We start from the raw sequence: 21445 nt of genomic DNA, 5'->3' as shown, positions 1-21445 counted from the left end.
AGATTCTTCATCAAAATGAAAACAGAGTAGTGAGACAGACTCCTTAGCAAAAAGGGGGAACAAGAGCTGGTCAGAAGGGAACCACATCCCTCAGGTATATGTAGAACACTTTGTCTCTGCCCCTGAGGGCATGTTCCTGGATTGATTGGTCTATGGATGGGCTTGTGCTACATTGGGTCTCATAATTGGTTTCCCAGTATTAGAGCATAAATCATGACTGTGGAATTTTCCTTATTGGATACCCCAACTCAGAGCACAAGTGCAGAAAACACTGTTGATTGGATGGGAGGTAGAGGGACACTCCCCAGACCATAGTCAGTAACAGCGCATGTGTTAGCACCTAAAGATTGATGGGAAAAAGTTGTGAATTTTTTGCTGTGTCATTCATGCCTGCCATGTTGGAACCAGTTCCAATCATCACATTTTATCCATAACTACCCAACTGAAGAGGTTTAACTCCCTCTGAGTAGCACATCTCCATTTGTTACTCACAGGGCACTGTACTTTATGGGGTCCCATGAAACACTATGCTGACAAAGAGATTGGATGTCTAAATTGCTGTTTAAAGCAGCAAAGCCCATTGAGTTAAACTTGCACACTTACCTTGAATGCAATTTGATTTCTACTTACAGAAGGCAAATTCCGTTCTGCTTTGAGCCAACATGGTAAGATACCTTTAGCAAATCTAGGGCAGAGAAATAACTGTACTGTATTTCTAAAGTCAGTTGAAGTAGGAGTCCCCATTCCCCGAGTGCTCGTATTATCTTCAGAGACCTATATTTTGTTGTGGGAAGTAATTTCTCGTGAAGGTACATTCTGACCTGCATTCAGGGCGAAGATCATATTTGTCCATCTGAAAGCAGGTACTTAGGAATCTAAACTCCAGATGAAGAAAGTTCTTAGTAGCAGAACAGTATGGTCAGTATATAACTGGTAATGACATTTTAATGAATAAATGAAAGAAAACTGATACAAGAAGTGATATCGATCAAGCTGCATTGTATTTATTAAATGACTTGTTGAATGATGACCCTTTGTACAACTACTTAAAGGATTGTGTGTGTGTGTGTGTGTGTGTGTGTGTGTGTGTGTGTGTGTGTGTGTGTGTGTGTATGCAATACTATGTATTTTCTGTGAGTGCATATCAATCCACAATGTAAGTATCTTAAGGTCAGGAGAACTCAAATGATCATCACAATGTAACTAGTAATGGCTTAGTTTCTTATCTGTTAAAATTCCAGGGGAAGACAGTACAGGCATGAAGATTCCACGAAGATACAGGCATACTCCAGCATTAGGATATAGCCCTCACTGTCTTGGCCCAAAGTGACCCCTAAATTGCCAGTAATCACTTCCAAGTTCCAAGAAGTGAGGTGAAGGAACAGAAATAAGGAAATAAAGAAATACAGAATATGTGTGGACTGTCCTTAAAGCAATATCCTAGATGCTATCAGATAACATTTTTATATGTATTATCTAAATACTATCACTGTTGTGAAATGTTATCACTATTTTACTTAGCCTGGACTTCAGTTAAATCTATTGATTTGGAAGGGAATGGTGCATATTATGGTAGGCACCTGAGATGTTTTTTCTATGTACATCAAGGGCTCTAGACCTCATGTGTAATGTTTTACTATTTTCTATAGGGAATAGTTGATGCATTTTATGTGCAACTAGAAACTACTTTTAAGCATATGAAAAAGAAGAAATATATCTCATATGCTACAAATGCTATTATATATTGAAAATATGTATGATAACATACAAATTACGGAAAATTGACGATCTATTTTCTACAAAAGGGGTGGTTTCTCTGAATGTGCTCTCATTACATTAGAAAAGAATCTGCACTCAATGGAGAGAAGCCAGGAGGAGGAACCCAATGAGTGGGAAACAGAACAACACACAACAGAGAGGCTCATGAGCTCCACTGGTCATAGAAGGAAAAGAACTACACAATACAAAGACAGTGATAGGAAGGGAGGAACAAGAGGGAAAGAGGGAATCGTCTACACTAAGCAAAAGGCAAGAAATGTAAACATCACCTAATATGGAAGAAGTACTTGGTATTGTCAAAGCTCATAGAATTCACAAACTTTATAGACTATGATAATGATAATTTTCCTTGTGATGGTTAAAATATATTTCTGACTTTAAGAATCATGATTCCACAATACTGTGAAATATATGAATATTATGTAATCACTTATTTCAATTTTTTAAAAGTGGCAGAAGGGTTGGGTTGGGAGGGATGTGTGATAATATTGTCAGACACCTTGTATTCATATACTGTTTTATAGAATGCGAACTTGTTTGTACAACTACTTAAAGATAATAATAAGAACATGTTTAATAAAACAACCTCCCACACATAAGTGAGATATAGTTTTGAACCCAGGTTTATTGAATGCTGGAAATTTAAATTGTTTCGCAGACTGTTGTAGTTGTTTTTTTTTCAGTAATTGTGGTCAAATGCAAACAATTAAAAGTTTTATCTTTTTTAAACTGTGTATTAGCACAATTTCATTTTGGTATATTTATCCACATAGGCATACAATGTACCTTCATTTTACTTACCCTTCATCATTCTCCTTCTCCTCTCCCAGGTTTTATTATCTTAATCATTTTAAGAATACAACATAATCGTAGTAAGTACATTTACAATATTTTATAAGATCAATGACCACACTCTTTTCATCCTTCACGATTCAAATTCTATATTAATTAAAACAATTTTCAACCCTCCTCTGCTTCAAGATATGCATTAAATTCGATTTTGCTTCCTCTCTATCAATTTAACTGTTCTATGTAACTGACATAAGTAGAATCATGTAATATTTTATCTTTTTATGACTGGTTTATTTCACTTAGGACAGTGTCCCAGGGATTCATCCATAATATAGCATCTGTCACAACATAATTCTTTTTAAAGCTGAAATGATATACCACTGTATGTATAAACCACATTTGCTTTAGCTATTCATTGGTTGATGGCCACTTGGATTGCCTTCATGTTTTGAGTATTGTACAAAATGAATGTGAGTGTACAAAGATCTCTTCCAGACCTTGTTTCTAGATCTTTGGAGTATATGCCCAGAAATGGAGTCATTGGATCATATGACAATTCTCTTTTCTTTCTTTATGGATTTTCTTTCATATGCATTGAACTCATAGCAGGGTCACTGTCCCTGAACTTTTCCTCAAGGGTAGCGTTTTACCAATTTAAACCACAGACCCACTTCCAGTTTTCTGCCCAGATTGGCTTTGAACCGAGATCCTTGGATTTCAGCCTCCTGTCCTGAGTGGTTAGGATGACAGGTATGAATAATCCTGTTTTAAATTGTTTGAAAAGATGCTCTACTGTTTCCCATAGAGAAGTTTCAATTTTATCACACTATTGTCAACATTGTTACTTTATTTTCTTGTAGTTATCCTTCCTAATTCATATTAAGTGGTAATTTTCTTCATTATTTTGACTTACACTTTCCTGGTGATTAGTGATGTTAAACACCTTCGTGGGCTTGTTAAAACTTTTTTCTTCTTTGGAGAAACATCTGAGTTCTTTGCACATTGTAAAATCAGGTTGTGTTTTGTTGTTGGGATGATGTTCTTTATATATTCTTTATGTGAACCACTTGTTAAATATTTGCTTGCAATGACTTTATCCCATTCTGTGTTGTTTTTTGGACACTGTTGATTGCATCCTTTGGTGCATCCTGATTTGTTTTCCTACAATTAATGACCCTTCCTGATGTCAGTTTCCAATATGTCTTCTGGTCCTGTAACTACAAATCATATTGATTTGCACTCCTGTTATTGTAACAGTGAACTAAAGCTACATAATTATGCTCTGGTCACCTATCTACTTCCACTTTTGGATCTCTATCCCTCAGCTTTTAGTAAAGGTCTTGGAGCATATCCACAACTTATTAGGTCCCTAATACCTGTAGAAAATTACAGCCACTAAATTTAGTTAGTTCTAATGGAAACAGATGACATCCACTTTCTTTTTTTTCCTTTTTGTTTGTTTTTGATTGTAAGAATACTGTAAAGGTGATTCAGTTACGTGAGCAAGATAATGAGTACATTACCTATTGAGCATTGCTGCCTATTCCATGCAAATAAGATGAAAATTGAGAGCTTCATAATATAAAAGCTCACCCAAACTCTAGATGTATATTTTTCTTCATATGAGTATTTAGAATTGTGTGAAGCTAGAGATATAACCTACTTGCAAGTTAATAATGAACTTATCATTTTCATGGATGCTAGACGATTTATGATGCTCTTGGGTTAGAGACAAAAAAGACTTAATTTTTAAAGCAATAGTGAAAGCCAGTGAGATATTTGTGTGTGTGTGTGTGTGTGTGTGTGTGTGTGTGTGTGTATGTGTGTGTGTGTGTGTATTTATATATTTGAAGTGAATCTTCCAGGCCTCAGTGCCACTGAGTGAAGCAAAGATAGCCATGTGAAACCTACACAAAAAATGGGTTCTGACTTTGAGCAACTGCACTTTATATAATGAGAAATATGCATCCATGAACTTTACTCTGGAGGATGACAGTAGCTTAGAAATAACTTGTAAAAATATTCTTGCAAATATACTACAGAATATAGAGCAGCTGGTGTTCACTTGAAGATATGCACATACTTGACAATGCAATAAAATTGTTCTTTTTCTTTTGTTTCTTGAAGGTTCCTAGCTATCAAGACGGATACATATTTCTCCTAATAAATACATAGCCCTCCTTAAAAATGAGGCATGACAATTTGTTGAGAATATTTATTCTTTTTCTAGCCCTAAGCCTTAAGATGAAATAGGGTTTGCAATCCTATCTAGAGTACAACTCAACAAAAGAAATAGATGGAGTTCAAATTTTACACATCTGGAAGCTTTTCTCACAGAGCCATTTCTTAATGGAGATGTGGAAGAAATTAAGGAAAAATAGGTCTCCGAATATATTTTAGAGAAGATATTCTATGTATTTTAACAGTAGTAAAGAATTACATTTCTGTTTTTTATTGTGTAAATATTTACAGAGTATGTGCAAAGAACCAAAGTTCATTCCAGAGCATATCAACGAATAGAATGTAGCAAATTTTCTCTATATTGTTTGTATATTTATAGAATTCAGTCTGACTTCTCTCCCATTTTGATAAACAGAGCAACTCTTTGAAATAAGGAAAACAAACATTATTTTTCTACCTAGAGGATTCTACACACTTTGCGGCCTACAAAATATAGAAAAGATTTATGCACAACCCTCATCTTCAAGGAGCAATTGTCAGTATCCCAAGTAGCTTGTTTATATCTCCTACCCCTTTGCTCCCAGCTGTCAAACTAGGTGAGTGATGACTGAATTCTATAAGACAGAAAAGCTCAGATAATTCACAGGCATGTAGTTAGTATCCAATTGAACCTTCTTCACTTGGATTATGTTTTATCACCACTATTGTGAGAACTTCAACTTCCTTATTTGAAAACTACTCTACTACGCTGTCTAGTTAACACAGTAGATGAATGTCATTATTTCAAATTTCATTTAACTGAAATTGGAAGGATTAATTTCTCAGATACTATTCACATTTGAAATTCAGTAGCCACATATAGCCAGTGGCTAATCTGTTAGACAACGCATATATAGAATATTTGCATTATCATAGATGTTTTTGTTACAATTGTTTTAGAGTGTGTTTCTGCTTGTTAAGGAATGGTCCATGTTCATAAACTACATATGCTCCATAGTTGGTACTCAGATGGAAGATCAGACCAGAAAGACCAGGCACCCATGAGGTTAAGATATAGATATAAATTGTTCTACATGGCGCATTTATTTGTGAGGAGAAAGAGGATCAAACAGTCAATGTCAGTAAAATCAACCCTCTCAATTCTAGGAATGAATAGGTGAAAATTTTAGCAATTCTTTGCAGCTTTGCTTCTGTGATTGGAACTGGCTGTGGTATTCTCAATGGTGATTTTGTTGGAAAGTATAAATGTGTAATCATCACATTAGCTCACAGAAGAATTATGGTTTGTGCTTTGTAAATGTCATTTGGTATTTACAAATGACATTTTAATTTTTCCTGGTATCAATACACCACAAATACCTTTATATGGTTTCTGAGTTTTTTTTTTACATTTTTTATTGTGAAAATACCGTACAGAGGGTTTAAAATTATATGAGCAAGGTAATGAGTGCATTTCTTATCAAGCATTGCTGCCTCCTCCTTTGTTTCCCCTTATGATCCTTTCTCATCTCCCCCCTCTCAGCCCCTTTGCCACCCCCCACGCCAAAACTGTAAAGTCGTTTTTCGACATAACGACTTGTACATCTCATTGTTGCCTATTAAACATTTTTTCCCTTCCCCTCCACAGATTATACCAACATCAAATACATGAAAATAGGGATTATACCATGGGGAAGGAACATACAAAGCAACAAAGAAATCATCTTATACGTATGTCACAAACAATAGCATGAAAGCAAAAAGTATTTGAATACTTATTTTGGGTTCATTTCACCTAACATCAACTTATTTGAGCGTTTCAGCTTGTCTGAGACTTATACTAGTTATTGCAAATAAGGGAAACCATGGGACCTATGTTTCTTTGGTCCTGGCTTACTTCACTTAATATAATTTTTTTCCAAGTCTTTCCATTTACTAACAAATGGGACAATATTATTCAATCAACTCCAAATTTATCAAAGAACTTGGAGTCAAAGTAGACATTCTGAAAACATTACAGGACGGAATAGGGTATACCCTTGGTCTGAGTTGTTTCTTTCGTTAATTTTGATTCTTCTTACAGCAGACATTTTAAAAATTAGTAGAAAACTTATGACGTTCTCATGTTTTATAGTCCCATTAGTACTCACTAAGTTAGAATGAAAATCCAAGAGCTATGTAAAGAAATTGTATCTCCAAGCACCTGTACCCTTTCATTAATTTCTGGAACTAAGAGAACTGGCTCCCCAGAGTCTGACCTTAAGAATTCAAGAATGAGGTGGGAATAAGACAAGGAAAGAGAGACAAAGTAATTCGCACTGGTGTTGCTGTGCTGTCACAATGAACACCTGTTCTCAGGCAATCGTTTTGAATCTCACAGTTAGCTTTTTTTGTGCTTTTTTATTAGTATGACAAAGATAACTGGCTTAACCACATTTAGAGGGGAAACAAAGGAGGAGGCTACAATGCTTGATAAGAAATGTACTCATTATGTTGCCCATGTAATTGCAACCCCTCTGTACAGTATTTTCACAATAAAAAAATAAAAAAAAATAAATGGGTGGGACACATGGTGACACACATGAGTGTGTCATGAACTTTGGGTCTCGGTGCCTTTTCCATCCTTGTTGCAAGTATGTATTTCTACAAATGGAGAAGTTGATTCACCATTTGCCTTTAAATGATTAATTATTTGGATTTGGGGGATTGTGTGATTTGCTGTAGAAGTAAGGTATTATGGTTAGGACCCTTTGGTTCATGTTGACATTTATTTGTGGAATTTTTATTGGTGTCCTTGCTCATGGACTCATGTCTAAGTAATTCTTCCTATATTCCAGTATAATCCAGTAGAGTGGGACAATGCATTAGAAATTTAAAACATGATTATAATTTTTAAATATACTTTTAAATATAACATCATAAATAAAACCATTGTTTTCTGTAATTTTAATATTATTTTCCAGGTTATGTACAGAGGGGTTCCAGTTACATAAGTAAGGCAGTGATAACATTTCTTGTGTAACTTGTTACACCCTCCCTCATTTTTCTTCTTCTTTCCCTGGCTCTCCCAATCCAGCCGCCCAAGTTGTACAGATCATTTCCAACATATTTTCACTTTTGATTTCCTTTAAGTAAATGTTTGCGCAGTTCCCATCCTAGAGCTCCACAATGTGAATATTGAAACACCACGGTTTTATCCCTCTGCCTTGCATATATGCATATATATGCATATATATATATATATTTATATATATATTTGCCTACAATTTGGGTACATATATTTGTATGATTATTGATTTGTTTATTGCCAAAATTGGAGTTTGAATTCACATTATTCTCTGCTTTTTGTCCTTCAATGCTATTAACATCTCCATTTCCGGCATTTTGGTGGTTAAATGGATTTTCCCCCAGGGGCTGACTTTGAACCATGATCCTCAAATCTCACCCTTGTGAGTAGGTATGATTACAGGTGTGAGCCTACTTTATACTTTGACTTTTCATCTCATTGTATCATACATATATTTTCTAACCAATATCATCTTTGAAATTTCATACTGTTCTAAGAACATCACTTATAATGATTATAGGGGAATCCAATGCTTATAAATTCCATAATTAATTGAACTATCTCTATCACTGAAAATATTTGTTGTCTTCAAAATATTAAATGTATCATCAAAGTTCTTTTGGATTTTTCATTATGGTATTCATTTTTTTTATAAATAGATAAGTATCTGCTAGTTAGAACTAAATAAAAATTTCTTCTTACATAATGATCCATCTTAACGTGGCTCATCTAAAACAGTAAGTTACTCCTCCCTGTGAAGTTATTCTTTTTCCAGCATTCAGTTCCAGTTGTGAAACTTTTATACACCTTACCCACTATAATGCCTTTGTCAGAAATCCCTCTTGCTATCATACAGTTTTTGTAAAAACCTTTTCCATGGTATTTCATTAATAGGAAGGCATATGTAAATAATACTAACTTAATGACATCATTTCCACGGGTATTTGCATTTTAGCCTGGATCAGAACTTGATTCTAACAAGATTTTATTTTAATGGTAGAATCAGAGCATCAATCGGGAGGCTGCGATTACCCTTATGAACAAATTTTTTCTTTCATTGCTTATTTTTGTTTTGGAATTTGAAGACTAAAGATTACTAACTCATATATCCTCTGTTGTTACTGTATTTGATTCCAGGTTCCTGCATCTTCTAAAAACATTTTTCTAATTTGGGGAGGGGAAGGCTAACAAAAAGGTGAAACAACGATAGTAGTTGACCAACTGTAACAATGAAATGTACAATACACTATGTTGAAAATGAACTTCACAACTTTTGGGTATGGAGAAGAAAGAGTTGGGGAATTAAGGAGGGAAGGAAATGTAGTAGGAAAACCAAGGATGGGGTAACAATGCTCAACAGGAAATGTACTAATTACCTTCCTCATTTAACTGTAACCCCTTTATACAGTATTTTTACAATAAAAATATTTTTTAATGATAACAAGCTCACACTACCACAGTGAACTTGCTATACACCTTAAATGTTCATAGGGCTGAAAATGGGAGACCTAAAAGAAAGCAACTTTCAATATAGATTGTCTATTTTTGTAGCACCAAGGTTCCAAATGCAGTACCAAGTGCACAGGAACCCAGAGTACAGTCATTAATCTCTAGAATTCTGAGTTCTTTTCTTTGGCTGGAAATCTCTTGATTTTATTATACAAAATATGCAGAAATGTCCTGAAAATTATTCATGCAGAAAAAACAAGTCTACAAAATCTGGAAAATTTGAACCGAGTCCAAAAGAGTAAAATAAGACAAGAAAAAGTCTATTCCTGTTTATATGAAAGCTAGGATTGAACATGGATCTACTAATAGTCTGAAGAAGAGAAACAATTATTTAATTGAATTGTTATTATAAATGTAATATTATAATGATATGCATGGTAAAATAAAACCTGTTGATGAACCATGAACTTTGCCTGGGGAGTTGAAAAAAATCCTTCTTGCACAGTGTCTTGATACATAGGAAGGGAGAAAACAAATATTCTGTAAAATGATGAAAAGCTTGGGAATTTCGGTAATCTCGAAATACTATGACTAAGGAATGTAAAGTATCAGGAACAAAGTAGAAGTGAGTTGGGGAGTGAAATTGAAGAGATGGAAATGGCCATATAGCTTGGTATTATGGCACTTTCTTAATATGCATAGGGCTCTCGGTTCATCCCCAGCACTAAAAATGAAGGAAGGAAAGAGACCAAGAAAGATTTGTTAGGTGGTCTTAGCATCATCATAGAAGTTTTATTCTCTCTCTCTCTCTTTTCTTTTTTGGTCGGTCATGGAGTTGAACTCTGGGCTTGGGCGCTGTCCCTGAGCTCTTCAGCTCAAGGCAAGTGCTGTACCGCTTGAGCCACAGTGCCACTTCTGTTTTCTAGTGGCTTATTGGAGATAAGAATCTCATGGACTTGCCTGCTCAGGCTGGCTTTGATTCATGATCCTCAGATCTCAGCCTCCTGAATAGCTAATATTACTGTCTTGAGCCACTGGTGCCCGGCTAGAAGTTTTATTTTCTAGCCCAGGATTTCATAATGTTAATTACACATTATAACTGCATGGGATATTTTAAAAGTACATTTGCCAAAGTGTCAGCTGTTTTTAGTTGAGTGGGTACAGATGTATCAACTTCAGCTGATATGACTTCAGGCAGCAGTAAAGTAATCAGGATAGAGATATCATGGTAGCATATAAGAGTCTAGAAATTTAAACAAAGTTCTGTGACCCTTTTATTTCTGCAGAAAAATAAATGCGCATGGTATGTTAGCCTAAGTATGGATATAGGTTACTCTGAATTTCAATGAACCAATATACCAGTTTTGCAATCTCTCTTTTATCCTCAGTTTCCTATTTTGGACATGGCATCCCATGAGACTACAGTGAAAGAATGTTCATAACGTGTTTTCTGGCTACGCATTTTCAAATTTATTTTAACTACCATTAGTTGATTTGTTTATATAGTGTAAATTTGCACTAGGTGCTGATGAGCAAAGTGTAAGATGATGAAATATCCTGTCTTAGTTCTCTAGGGTACTTGATGTCATTCCTTACACTCCAAAATTTGTGAAGTCACAGTTGGACAAAAGGGCAGTTTTAAAACATTTCTCTATGGAGCTTTAACGTTTTTCAATATCAGAGAAACTCTGGAAAGATGGAAAATAAAATAGAAAAACTGGCGCTGGGAAGGTGGCTCAGTGGTAGAGTGCTTGCCCTGCATGCATGAGGCCCTGGGTTCGATTCCTCAGCACAACATAAGCAGAAAAAGCCGGAAGCGGGGCTTAGGCTCAAGTGTTAAAGCGTTGGTCTACAGATGAAGAACTGGGGGACAGTGTCCAGGTCCAGATTTTAGGCCCCAGAACAAAAGAAAGAAAGAAAGAAAGAAAGAAAGAAAGAAAGAAAGAAAGAAAGAAAGAAAGAAAGAAAGAAAGAAAGAAAGAAAGAAAGAAAGAAAGGAAGAAGGAAGGAAGGAAGGAAGGAAGGAAGGAAGGAAGGAAGGAAGGAAGGAAGGAAGGAAGAAAGAAAGAAAGAAAGAAAGAAAGAAAGAAGGAAAGAAGGGAGGGAGGGAGAGAGGGAGAGAGGGAGGGAGGGAGAGAGGGAGGGAGGGAAGGAGGAAGGAAGGAAGGAAAGAAAGGAAGGAAGGAAGGAAGAAAAGAAAAGAAAAGAAAGAAGCCACAACAGTCCTTTTCAGCTGGCTTACTGTCAGTCCTTTTGACTATGTTGACAAATTTCCAGAAACTGAATTGCTTATAAACAACAAATTTATTTCTGCATTCTGGAGCCTGTAGGTCCAAGATTACAATGCCAGCATAGTCAGGATATTTTATTTCTGAGTAATGCCTTATATTAAAGATCAGGAGTGAAATTTATTTGGTTTTGTTTATTTAATTCCCATTCATGAAGTTTTGCTTCCATGACTTAATTACCATCCACGTACACACAACTTCTGTAACATTACATTTGAGATAGAATTTCAATATGTGAAACTGGATGAAGGGTGTAAATAAATGTATTGTACTTATACATTCTTTTTTCTTTTTCCATAAGATTGTGGATCTAAGAACAGTAAGATCCAGACATTGAATGATCGGAAAGCTGACGTCTTAGCCATTCTATGATTCTCGAGTTTTATATTGATCTGGCTTATTTAATTCTCTGCCTTCACTACAAGATTATTTGGAGAATACATATGATAATTACACTAAGTGAGTAGTTATTTTGAGAATTATTTCAGATTGTTTACTTTTATTTTTTTTGGTAAGTACTTGGATTCAAATTCAGACCCTGGCATTTGCCAGGGAGGCACCTTACCACTTGAATCACGGTACATCCAGCAATCTTTGCTTTGATTGTTTTTGAGACAGAATTTTGCATTGGTTTATTCCCAGGATACCTGGATAGTGAACTTCATAGTTTTATGTCCAACGTAGGTAGGATGACAGCCACACATTGGCACACCCAGCTTTTATTGATTGAAATGGACGTCTCTTGTATGATTTCCAGCTTGACGTTGAACTGTGACTATGCACACTTTCATTTTCAGAGTAGCTAGGAGTATAGGTATAAACCACTTCATTTGGCTTCTATTATTTATGTTTATGAAAAGTCTGAAAGTATGAGAAAATTCTCTAGAGTTTACTAATCATACCGAGATTCTAGGTGATATACTTATGTTTATTCTGTCACAAACTATGCTTTGTGACAAACTATTTTATATTAAGATATTTCATATCAAGAATACAACTATGTATTGCTAATGCCAATTCAAAGAGTTGTGATGATCTAATTTCTATGTGTGGATTTGTTTCCTGGCAAAGCATCATGAGTACCTAGGCCAAAAATTTGATAGTCCTAACAAGCAAAAATTTGCTTCTAGTATCATCGGCAGTTTGCAAACAGGGGTTCGATGCTGTAGAGGAGACAGGTCACAGGGCAATTCCATGCTGAGACCCTAAAATAAATCTACCCTTTTCAAAATAGCAGAATGGTAAAAATTTGTCAAAATTATTATATGGGAACTTTCTTTACCTGATAAAGAGTACTGCATAAGAATGAAAGTTATCCCAGTTGCTCTGAAATCAGGTAAAGATGTCATCCATTTGTATTCAAACATATAGCAGGCATATTGGCTAATATAATGAAAAAAATATAAAGTTCTTGACAAATAGCTTTTATTCATAATATATAAAGAACTCTTTAACACACGAATATGCCAATAAATAACCCAATTAAGAAGAAACAGAGAGAAGGCAAATAAGCACATCCAAAACTCATACATTAAAAGACTGTTGTAGAAATTCTTCTCAAATGTGTTCAGATAATGCTTTCTGGAATGGAAGGAATGTAAATAATTTCACTATCATGATGCTTCCAATAATAGTTTTAAGAAAAATGCATAATGAACTTCAGAATTCATGGAATTCTTGTTTCATGTTCTATTGAATAACACCTTACAAAAGGTATATTCTTTAATTCTAGAAAACACCAATATTATTAGCTGTTCACAGAAAAAAAGCAACACATGACAACTCTAAAAAATATGTCCAATGTCACCTAGTTAGCACAAAAGTTTTAGGTATTAGTATAGTCACGGGGTTTGTAAGTCATGAATTGAATTTGAGCCATGGATTCTGGTTTCTGCTTAGTCTTAATTGTCATCTACACATCAGCCTTCAGAAACACATCAAGTCTCCTCTTGCCTTCATTTCTGTATTTGGAAAATGAAGATAATATTCTCCTAACCCTACATGATGAAATATGTAACACCATCAGATGATACAGAACATACATTGGCATTCTTGGGATTTATCCAACAATTGTTGAATAGCTTCTATAAAAAGCTATGAAACAGTTGTCTTATAGCTTTTATAAAAATCTCAACCATAATTTTATTTGCTTAAAACCTTGCTTAAAAGTGTATCCCAAATACCAAAGTATTTTACCCTAATTTTAAAAATGAATATAAAATCAACAAAATCCTTCTTCACATTCTGACACAGCTATGAAGTGCATTTTCATGAAACCATTACCTCTCATTTTCAGGTCATTGAACTTGGATTTAGAGAGTTGTTCTGTTACAAAACTCGTTGCAAAGAATTTCCTGTGATTTCCCCAAATGATGGTATTCATTTGTGTAAATGACTTCACAAAAGCTTTAAGGCAATTGAAGAAGGAAATTGTAGCCGAAAATTGCATAGAAAATATCTTGAAAATTGTATCATAATCTTTTTCCTTTTTCTTGTCTCTTTTTCTCAGGAGAAGGGATTGAACTCAGGACCTCAAACTTCCTGGATAATTGCTCTTGATCCATACACCTAGCACTTCGTTGAGTTTTAGATTGCTTTTCAGATAGTTTCATGTTAACTATCTAGACTGGCCTCAAACCTTGATCCCCCAACTTCTGTGGCACCAGTTTGTTTTAAATATTGAAGTCCCAGTATTATATTTTTACCATACCAACAGCAAACCTCTGATATTTTCCAGTTTCTAGCTCTTAAGTAGTTAAAATTGTAGGCATGTACCACTACATCAAGCTGAATTTTTTAAACGAAATCTTCCGCAGCTATGCTAACAAAGAAATATTCACTAACTTCTCTTTAGTCTCTGATTGTCTGCCTCTATAACTTCTTTCTCATTTTTCTCCTCACTGAAGCCGGCAAATTTGTAAGTTCAGTTTTGTTAATGTTTTCAAAATATTCCATTTTAGTCTACATTCTTCATGACTCATTTTCCATATCACAGTGATTTTCCTTACCAAAATATTTGTCTCAGCCAGGAAAGGTGACTGATTCCTACAATCCTAGGTACTCTGGAGGCTGAGATGTAAAGATTTTAGTTGGAAGCCAGCCAAATATTTTCTATCTAAAAGGAAACTGGGTGCCTACTAGTAACCTAAAAATCATTATTTCATATTTGTTATAATAACATCTTACAAATTTAATCTATTCATTTAATAACCTTAATAGAAACAAGAAATAAACATGAATTTCTCTCAGGAAATCCAAGTCATTCGTTACAACCCTAACTTATTTCGGGAGAGAGATGAAATCTCGTGCAGAAAACATAACTAGGTGCCATTGTAACGTTCTCCTTTCTGTCATTATCAAAGATGCTTCAGAGGAAACAGACATAAACAGATATGAGTCCTGGAACATATTGTAAATGCCAGCATTGAATGATCTCTCCATGGTAAGAAAGACAATGTTCATAAATTTTCACACACCTGAAGAACCCATCCTGTTGCTTTGCTCTGAGCCTGGATGAGTTTTCTCATTTGTCCTTCTGTGGCACTGCTTCTGTGGCAGATGTGTATCTTTTTCTTTATTTGGCCTATATGAAGTCATGTTTCCTCTTGCAAACAGTCTGAGAAGCTATTGCCAGGCCACAAGAAGTACAGATAAAATTTGTATCCCATATTCTCCCTTCACAGTTCTCCTGTCCTGAAAAACTGTTTACTAAACAAATGGAACAATAATTGCACAGTGATATAAACCTGAGTGAGCATTATCACACTAGTCATAACACCAGAGAGGAACAAGGCTGTTTTCTCATAAGATCAAAATATGCTAGTTTTATATGCATGTTTTATGTGTTCAAAATTCAATTAAGTAATTCACTATCCTGGAAATGATTGGCCAGACCTGATAGCTAAGTGTCTTAGGAGCTAGAGACAGTGTTTTTGTAAGCTTTATCCAAAGGGAGGGAAGAAAGTTAAAATCTATTGTTTATTTTATAGAATCAAAGTGATATTACAAAATTAGAATCACAAAAACATCTCTGCCCAGTCTATATCTCCGGTCCTTCCCTCAGCATGGCACTTTCTGTCTTTTCTGGCTGTGGTTAGGTCCACCTGCCCAGTGGTTCAGGTGTCTTCAAGGCATCTTGTTCCTAAAGTTGCACTTGGATTACCCAGTGGTGGTTGTGACCTGGCCAAAAACAGGACACAGGCCACTTGCATGGCATGACTTCTTTGTTGGCCGTGCAAGTGGAATTTCTGTGAACTTGACTCCAGAATGCAATCACTGAACCAAAAGGCCACCAAACTCTTTCTCCCCTCCTCCATTCCTACCTTCCTCCCTCCTTGAGAAAAAACAAAATAATTTTGCAGCTTTTGATACACACACAAACCACCCACCATCTCCCCTGGTAAACTAGGCTGCAAGTGACTAAACCATGTAATTGCATAATGCTGCACTCATTATTCTTGACAACATCTTCAGGTTGTTTGATACTTTCAGTTTTTTTTTCTTTTTATTGGTCGTTGGACTTGAACTTCAGCTCAAGCCAAGCTCTCAACCACTTGAGCCACAGTGCCACTTTCCTGTTTTTTGGTGATTAGTTGGACATCAGTGTCTGAAAGACTTCCCTGCTAGGGCTTGCTTTGGAACATGAGTTATTTTTTGTAAGTTTTTTATTGCAAAAATGCTGTACATAGGGGGTACAGTTACATGAGCAAGGTAGTGACTACATTTCCTATTGAGCATTGTTGCCTCATCCTTTGTTTTCCCCCTACCACCTCTTCCCTCCAACCTTCACAACTACACCCCCTCCCCCATCAAAGTTGTGAGGTTCATTTCCTTTAATATATATATATATGAATATATATGCATATGCATATATATGGTAAAAATGTACAGAGGTGTTACAATTACATAAATAGGGTAATGTGTACATTCCCTAGCAAGCATTGTTACCTCCTCCTTTGTTTTCCCTCTACTATCACTTCCCTCCCCACCTCCCCAACACCTCTTGCCTACCCCCCACACACATTGTAAAGTTCATTTTTAACATATTGTCTTGTACAACTTGTCAGCACAATGGGTCAGCCTGCATCCTCATTTCCGCATTCCCCAATATCACTTCCACTCCCCCAGAACACCAGCATCAAATCCAGTGAAAAAAGGGGTTATGCCATGGGGCAAGAACATACAAAAGAAACAAAAGTTTCACATAGTGCATTTTAAGTACATTAAAAAACACTAGCAAGAAAGATTTTAAAAAACACTGTGTTCCTGTCTTGGGGTACATTTTGCTTAACATTTTCTTATGTGGTCTTATGTACATAGCCTTTGAACTTCTCTGCTTTTAATGGACATGTACTAGTCATTGTAAACAAAGGAAAGCATGGGAACTATGTTTCATTGGGCCTGACTTACTTCAGTTGAGATAATTTTTTGCAAGTTTTTCCAGTTCGTAACAACTGAGACAATGTCATTCTATCTGAGGGAGGCATTGAATTCAATTATATATATTTATACGGCATTTTCTTTTTCTTTTTTTCTTTTTTGGGTCCGGCGTGGGGCCTGAACTCTGAGCCTGGGTGCTCTCCCTCAGCTCTTCAGCTCCAGGCTAGTGCTCGCTCTACTACTTGAGCCACAGCGCCACTTCTGGCTTTTTTTCTTTCTGCTTATGTGGGGCTGAGGAATCAAACCCAAGGCCTCATGCATGCAAGGCAAGCGCTCTACCACTGAGCCACCTTCCCAGCCCACCATATTTTCTTGATATATTCATCTACTGAGGGGCATCTGGTTTGGTTCCCTATTTTAGATGTGGTAAATAATGCTGTGATAAACATGATTGTGCTGGTAGATTTGGTATTATCTTGTCTGTGATCATTTGGGTAAATGCCCAAAAGTGGTATTGCTGGGTCATAATGGAGCTCTAGGTGGAGTTGTTTTTTTGGTTTTTTTTTTTTTTTGTTTTATTTTTTCGGTTGTGGGGCTTGAACTCTGGGCCTGGACGCTGTCCCTCAGCTATTCAGCTCCAGGTGAGCGCTCTACCACTTGAGCTACAGTGCCACTTCCAGTTTTCTAATGGTTTATTGGAGGTAGGAGTCTCATGTTCTTTCCTGCCTAGTCTGGCTTTGAACCGCGATACTCAGATCTCAGCCTCCTGAGTAGCTAGTAGTACAGGCGTGAGCCACCAGCTCGTGGCAATGTGGAGTCATTTGAGGAACCTCCATACTGCTTTCCAGCGTGGTTCAACAAGATTACACTCCCACCAATTATACAGTAGGGTTCCCTTCAAGCCATATTGCCTCCAGCATCTGTTACTAGATTTTCTGATTATAGCCATTCTAACTGGTGTGAAGTGGAATCTCAGCTTTGTCTTGATTTGCAATTCCTTTATGGCTAGGGAAGCTGAGCATTTCATCATGTGTCTATTGGCTATTCTTATTTCTTCTTCAGAGAAGTCTCTATGTAAGTCTTTAGCCCATTTGTTAATTGGGCTAATTTGTTAATTGTTTGAGGATTTGTCATTAGGAGATTTAGTTTTTTAGTTCTAAGTATATTTTAGACATGAGACCCTTGTCTATTGTTTGGTTAGTGAAGATTTTCCCCCAATCCACGGGCTTTCTGTTGATCTTGCTAGCTATGTCCTTTGCTTTGCAGAAGCTCTGCTGTTTCATGCAATACCATTTTCCCAACCTTTCTTTGATTTGTTTTGTTTCTGGGTCTCTATTAAGAAACATTTGGCCTGTGCCAAGGAACCCTAGAGTTTCTCCTATTCCTTCCTGTCATGTTTCCATGGAATCTGCTTTTCTTTCAAGGTCTTTGATCCATTTGGAGTTGATTCTGGTGCAGGGTGTTATATACAGTCCTAGCTTTAGTTTTCTGCAAGTTTTTAAACAATTTTGCAAACACCATTTACTGAAGTCTCTTTTTTCTTTCCATTGAATTTCTTTAGCACCTTATCAAAAATTAGGTAGCCATCGGTATGTGGGTTCATTTCTGGGACTGTAGTCCTAAACTATACGTCCTCGGTTCTGTTCTTGTGCCAGTACCAAGCTGTTTTGATTACTATAGCTTTGTAGTAGAGTTTTGAAATTTGGAATTGATATTCCTCCAGTGCTGCTTTTTCAACTAAGGATTGTTTTTGCTATTCAGTGTCTTTTTTTTTTTTAGCTTAGAATTTATTTATTTTTTTTAATTTAATTTAATTTTTTTGTGTGAACATACTGTACAGAGGGGTTACAATTACATGGGCAGGATAATGCGTACATTTCTTATCAAGCATTGCAGCCTCCTTTGTTTACCCTTCACATCCCTTCCCAGCCTCCCCCCTACCCCTCCACAAAATCCTCCCCCTCCCCTCCCCCCCACCAACGTTTTAAAACTCATTTTGACATGACAACTTGTACTTCTCATTGTTGCAACAGGTTCACCTGTATCCTTAAACGACTTGTTTTTCCCCATCTCCTCCACTAGTTATACTGACATCAAATATAGTGAAAGCAGGGGTTATACTGTGGGAGAGGGACATACAAAGCAACAAAGAGATAATCTTATAAATGCATTAGAAACAAATGCATGAAATAAAAAAGCATTAAAATACATATCTAAGGGTTCATTTTCCTAACATCACATTATCTGACCTTTTCCGCTTGACTCATACATATACTAGATATTGCAAATAAGGGAAACAATTTTTGGGTTTCTTCTTCTATTTCATTGAAGAATAAAGCTGGGATATTGATAGGTATCGCATTGAATTTGTAGATAGCCTTTGGCAGTATTGCCATTTTCACGATGTTAATCCTCCCAATCCAGGAGCACGCGAGGTTTTCCCACTTGCTTAGTTCTCATTTAATTTCTTTTTTCAGGTTTTTAAAGTTTTTCTCATACAGATCCTTCATCTCTTTTGTTAACTTAACTCCTAAGTATTTTTTTTTGTGGGGTTATTGCAAAAGCGGTTGTTTACCTAATTTCAGCTGTGCTATTCTCATTATTGTAATACAGGAAAGCTATTGACTTCTGAGGGTTAATTTTATACCTTGCTTTTTTGCAAACATTTCCGATCAGCTCAAATAATTGGAAGTTGAATCTATTAGTTTTTTTTCTATTAGTTTCTTTAAATAGAAGATCATGTCTTCTGCAAAGAGGGAGAGTTTTATTTCATTTTTCCCTATTTGGATCCCCTTTATATCAGCATCTTCTCTTATTGCCCTAGCTAAGCATTCTAATACTAGGTTGAAGAGGACTGGAGAAAGTAGACATCCTTGTATTGTTCCCTGAATTTAGAGGAAATGGTTTTAACCTTTCACCATTAAGTGTAATTCTGGCTGTCGGTTTGTCAAATACAGCCTTTATTGTATTGAGGAATGTTCCATGAATTCCTAGTTTTACCAGAGCCTTCATCATAAATGTGTGTTGGATCTTGTCAAAGTATTTTCCTTATCTATTGAGAAAATCATGTGGTTCTTATTCTTGCTCTTGTTGATATGATGAATTATATTAATTGTTTTGTTTATATTGAACCAGCTTTGCATCACTGAAATGAGTTCTGTTTGATCTTGGTGTATGACTTTTTGATGAGTTGTTGAAATCGATTGGCCAAGATTTTATTGAGAAGTTTTGCATTGAAATTCATCAAAGAAAGGGGTCTATAGTGCTCTTTCTTTGATGAGTTCCTGCCTGGTTTTGGGATGAGGATTATGCTGAATTCATAAAAAGAGTGTGATAGGGATGTTTTGCTTTTAATGTCATTGAAGAGATGGAGGAGTATTGGTGTGAGTTCTCCTTTGAAGGCCTTGTAGAATCCAGATGTAAATACATCCAGTCCTGGACTTTTCTTTGGATGGAGGTCTTTTTCTTGTCGGTCATGGGGCTTGAACTCTGGGCCTGGGCGCTGTCCCTGCCCTCTTCAGCTCAAGGCAAGAGTTCTACCACTTGAGCCACAGTGCCACTTCTGTTTTTTTTTTCTAGTGTTTTATTGGAGATAAAAGTCTCACGGACTTTTATGGAGGGGCTGACTTTGAACTGTGATCCTCAGGTCTCAGCCTCCTGAGTAGCTAGGATTATAGGTGTGAGCCACTGGTGCCTGGCAAAGGTTGGGGGTCTTTTATTGCTGCTTCTATTTTGATGCTTGATATGGGTCTGTTATGTTGGCTTAAATCATCTTGGTTTAGTTAGGGCATGTCAATATTTGCTAGAAATTTGTCCATACCTTTCAGATTCTCAAACTTACTAGCCTAAAATTTTGAGAAATATGCCCTTAGTATATTCTGAATCTTGGCTGTTTCTGTAGTGGTGTTTCCATTCTCATCTTTGAGTTTGTTTATTTGGGTGTGTGCTCCTTTTTTCTTATAAGATTTGCTAAGGGTCTGTCAATTCTCTTAATTTTTTTGAAGAACCAAATCTTTGTTTTGTCAATTCTTTCTATAGTTTTTTAAAATATAATTTATTTAATTTGGATTTAATTTTAATTATTTGTTCCCATCTACTGGATTTGGGTTTAGCTTCTTGTTTTTATTTTTCAAGGAGCTTTAGGTGCCTCATTAAGTTGTTAGTTTCAGATCTTTTCAATTTGTTAATGCAGGAACTCAGAGCTATAAACTTGCCTCTGAGTACTGCCTTTGCTGTGTCCCAGAGGAGCTGGTAATATGTGTGTTCATTTTTGTTGAATATCATGAACAGTTGAGTTTCCTTTCTAATCTCTTCCAATACCCTCTGGTGGTTCAAGAGTGTGTCATTCAGCCTTCAGTTTTTACTGTTTTTCCTTTGGTGGCTTTTGATGTTGAAGTCTAATTTTATTCCCTTGTGGTCTGATAGAATGCAGGGCATAATTTCAATGTTTTTAAATTTGGACAGATTTGCTTTTTGGCCTAGAATATGGTCTATTTTGGAGAATGTCCCATGTGCTGCTGAGAAGAAGGTT

The sequence above is a fragment of the Dipodomys merriami genome, unplaced genomic scaffold, assembly GCF_024711535.1.
Source record: "Dipodomys merriami isolate MVZ:Mamm:240054 unplaced genomic scaffold, mDipMer1.0.p SCAF_320, whole genome shotgun sequence".
NCBI classification, from domain to species: Eukaryota; Metazoa; Chordata; class Mammalia; order Rodentia; family Heteromyidae; genus Dipodomys; species Dipodomys merriami.
This window is presented reverse-complemented; position numbering follows the sequence as displayed.